General features: G+C 34.8%; 1 non-coding gene across 1 annotated transcript; it reads right to left on the bottom strand.

The window, feature by feature from the left end:
• Positions 1–1,694: 1,694 nt before the first annotated feature.
• Positions 1,695–1,801, bottom strand: LOC111547942. Its single transcript, XR_002733272.1, has one exon. It is a non-coding gene; the product is annotated as a U6 spliceosomal RNA (small nuclear RNA).
• Between the last annotated feature and the right edge of the window lie 2,881 nt (positions 1,802–4,682).

The following is a 4,682-nucleotide window of genomic DNA, read 5'->3' as shown; positions in this document are numbered from 1 at the left end:
TTCTTAGGGGCTCTAGGATTTTTGAGTAAACGAGCATTGGCTTCAACTTCTAAACATCAGCTTCATTAACCCCTAAAAGACAGTTGACTTGTCTTTTGAAGCTTTGAAGTCAAGTATTGACTTCTTTCTACCTATGAAAATTCTAGGTGGCATCTTCTTCTAACAGAAGCCTTTTTTTGTCTCCACTGAAAATTGTTTGTTTTGTATAATTTTTTTTTTTTTTTTTTTTGGAGGTGGAGTTTCGCTCATGTTGCCCAGGCTGGAGTGCAATGGCACAGTCACGGCTCACTGCAACCTCCGCCTCCTGGGTTCCAGCGATTCTCCTGTCTCAGCCTCCTCAGTAGCTGGGATTACAGGCATATGCTACCATGCCCACCTATTTTTATATTTTTAGTAGAGATGGGGTTTTGCTATGTTAGCCAGGCTGATCTTGAACTCCTGACCTCAGTTGATTCACCCACCTCTGCCTCCCAAAGTGCACCTTGCCTGGCCTGTTTTGTATAAATTTAAGGGATACAAGTGCAATTTTGTTACATGGCTCTATTGTGTAGTTGTGAAGTCTGAGTGTTTAGTGTATCCATTATCCAGATAATGTACATTGTACCCATTAGGTAATTCCCATCATCCACCCCCCTTCCCACCCCGGCTTATCTGAGTCTCCAAGTCCATACATTATGTCTGCATGTATACATTATTTAGTTTGCACTTATAAGTGAGAACATACAGTATTTTTTTTTCTTTCTCCTTCTGAGTTGTTTCACTTAAGATAATGGCTTCCAGTTCCATCCATGTTGCTCCAAATACATGATTTAATTATTTTTAATGGTTGAATATTATTCTATTGTGTATATACACATTGTTTTTATCCAGTCCTCCTCTGATGGTCACTTAGGTTGATTCCTAATCTCTGCTGTTATGAATAGTACTGCAATAAACATATGAGTGCAGTAATCTTATTGATAGATATAATTAATCCTTTTCCTTTGGGTAGATACCCAACAGTGTGATTGCTCGATCAAATGGCAGCTCCATTTTTAGTTCTTTGATAAATCCCCATACTGTGTTAAATAGATGGTATGCCAATTTATATTCTCACCAGCAGTGCACAAGCCTTCCCTTTTCTCTGCCTCCTTAACCACATTTGTTACTTTTTGTCTTTTCAAATAATAGCCATTCTAACTGGTGTAAGATGACATCCCACTGTGGCATTAATTTAAATTTCTCTGATGATTAACAATGTTCAGCATTTTTATATGCTTGTTGGCTGTTTGTATGAAGCATATCTATTGAAAATAAAAATTTGAAAATTTTCTATTTTTCAGTAGATTTTTATACAAATAACCAACAAATGCATAAAAATTATGCTGCTTTTGAAAAATATATATTAGCATCTTCTGACCACTCTTTAATGGGGTTATCTATTTGTTGTTGAGTTGTTTGAGTTCCTTGTAAATTCTGGATACTAGTTCCCTGTCAGATGCATAGTTTACAAACATCCTCTCCCTTTCTGCAGGCTGTCTGTTCACTCTGTTGATTGGTTCTTTTGCTGTGCAGAAGCTTCTTAGTTTAATCAAGTGCCATCTGATTATCTTGGTTTTTGTTGTTTTGCTTTTGAGATCCTGGTCATGAATTTTCTACCCAGACCAATGTCTAGAAGAGTCTTTCCTAGGCTTGCCTCTAGTGTCTTTATAGCTAAAAATATGAAATACTTCATGAATTTGCATGCCATCACTTAGCAGGGGCTATGCTAATTTTTTCTGTATCATTCCAGTTTCAGTATGTGTGCTGCTGAATCCAACACAAAATCTGTTGTTTAATGTAGCTACTTTCGTCAATAATCTTAGCTGGATCTTCTGGATAATGTGCTACATCTTCTACATCAGCTCTTGCTGCTTCATCTTGCAGTTTTATGTTGTGAAGATGGCTTCTTTCCGTAAATCCCAAGAACCAACCTCTGCTAGTTTCCAACTTTTCTTCTGTAGCTTCCTCACTCTTCTCAGCCTTCATAGAATTGAAGAAAGTTAGGGTCTCACTCTGGATTCAACTTTAGTTTAAGGGAATGTTGTGGCTAGTTTGATCTACCCACACTAAGCAAACTTTCTTAATATCAGCAATAAGGCTGTTTCACTTCATCATTCCTGTGTTCACCGAAATAGCACTTTTAATTTCCTTTAAGAACGTTTCCTTTGTACTCACAGCTTGGCCAACTTGTACTCACAAGTCTAGTATAAGAGGCTTAGCTTTCAGCCTGTCTCAGCTTTTGGCATGCCTTCCTCACTAAGCTTATTTTACTTCTAGCTTTTGATTTAAATTGAGAGATGTGCAACTTTTCCTTTCACTTGAATGCTTAGAGGCCATTGTAAGGTCATTTTTTTTTTTTTTTTTTAATTTCCAGCTTTTATTTTAGGCTCAGTGGGTACATGTGCAGGTTTGTTACATGGGTAAATTGCATGTTGTGGGAGTTTGGTGTACAGATTATTTCATCACCCAGGTAGTAAGCATAGTACTTGATAGGTAGTTTTTAAATCCTCATCCTCTTCCCAACCTCCATCCTTTAGTAGGCTCTGGGATCTATTGTTCCTTTCTTCGCGTCATGTGCACTCAAATTGTAGCTCCCATTTATAAGTGAGAACAGGTGGTTTTCTGCCGCTGTATTAGTTTGCTTTGGAAAATGCCCTCCATTTCCATCCATGTTGCAGCAACTTGTAGGGTTATGAATTGATCTAATTTCACAATTTTTGTGTCTCAGGGAATAAGGAGGGCTGAGGAGATGAAGAGGGATGATAGACTGGCCAGGCAGTGGAGTAGTCAAAACACATACAACATTTATTGATTAAGTTTGCTGTCTTATGTAGGTGTAGTTTGTGGTGCACCAAAACAATTACAATAGTGACATTGAAGATCACCGATTACAGATCATCATAACAGATACAAGGATAATGAAACTGTTTGAAATACTGTGAGAATTAACAAAATATGTCACAGAGACAGGAAATGAGCACATAATGTTGGAAAAATGGTGCCGATAGTCTTTCTCCACACAGGGTCACCACAAATCTTCAATTTGTAAAAAACAAACACAAAACAAAAAAGACCCATAATACCTACAAAGTGTAATAAAGCAAAGCACCATAAAATGAGATATACCTATAAAAATAGTATAGTATTTGCATATAACTTATGTACATCCTCTTGTATAATTTAAGTCATCTCCAGATTACTTATAAGACTTAATATAAAGTAAATGCCATATAAATCGTTAATATACCATACTGTATTGTTTTTTATTTATATTATTTTTATTGCTTTATTGTTATTTTTATTGTTAGTTTTGTCAAATATTCTTGATCTGTGGTTGGTTGAATCTGCAGATGCAGAAGCAGTAGATACGGAGAGCAGCCTGTATATATGCTGTGAGATAAGGGTCTAATTTCATTCTATATGAGGATATCCAGTTTTCCCAGAAGCATTCATTGAAGAGACTGTCCTTTTCTCGTTGTGTGTTCTTGGTACCTTTTTCAAAAGTAAAAGGATTGTAAATACATGGGGTTATTTCTGGGCTTTCTACTCTCTTGCACTGGTTGATGGGTCTTTTTCTACCAGTATCATACTGTTTTGATTACAATTAGCTTTATAATATACTTTGAAATCAGAAAGTGGGATGCCTCTAGCTTTGTTCCTTTCTCTTAAGACTTCTTTTGCTATTTAGGGTATTTTTTGGTTCCATATAAATTTTAGTATTTTCATCCTCTTTTTTGGTTCCATACAAATTTGAGGATTTATTTTCTATTTCTGTGGAAAATAACATGAAGTTTTGATAGAAATTGAATTAAATATATATATCACTTTGGGTAGTATGGACATTTTAAGTATATTAATTCTTCCAATCCAGGAACATGGAAGAGTTTTTCATTTATTGGTGTCCTCTTCAATTTTTCTCAGTGATTTACAGTTTTCAGTGCACAGATCTCCCACTTCTTTGGTTAAATTTACTTCCTAAAATTTTATTTATTTAATATATTTCTTTATTTTGATGCAATTGTAAATGGGATATTTTTCTTAATTTCTTTTTTTGGATAGTTTGTTGTTAGTATATAGGAATGCTACTGATTTTTTGTGTGCTTATTTTATAGCATGAAACTTTACTGAATTTGCCAGTTTTAACTTTTTTATAAAATAATAACAGGTTTTAATATATAAGGTATGTCATTACCAAATAGAGATAATTTTACTTCTTCCTTTCTGATTGCATGGCTTTTATTTCTTTCCCTTGCCTAATTGCTCTGGCCAGGTATTCTAGTACTATGTTGAATAGATGGTGCCAGAATAGGCATCTTTATTTTGTTCCAGATCTTAAAGGAAAAGCTTTCAGCTTTTCACCAGTGAGTATAATCTTTGTCTAGATAAAATTTATCAATTTTGTTTACCTTTTCAAAAACCTAGCTTTTAGGTTTATCTTTTTTATTGTTCATCTTGTCTCTATTTGGCAGATTTCTTCTCTGATATTTGCTACTTCCTTTCTTCTGTGAAGTTTGGACAAACTACAGTTTTCTTTTCTAGTTATTTGAGATGTATCATTAAGTTGTTTATTTGAGATTTTTTCTCTTTTTTGATGAAGGCATTTATTGCTATAAACTCCCTCTCAAGACTGCTTTGGCTGATTCCATAAGTTTTGGTGTTTT

The sequence above is a fragment of the Piliocolobus tephrosceles genome, chromosome 3, assembly GCF_002776525.5.
Source record: "Piliocolobus tephrosceles isolate RC106 chromosome 3, ASM277652v3, whole genome shotgun sequence".
Taxonomy (NCBI): Eukaryota; Metazoa; Chordata; class Mammalia; order Primates; family Cercopithecidae; genus Piliocolobus; species Piliocolobus tephrosceles.
This window is presented reverse-complemented; position numbering and strand designations above follow the sequence as displayed.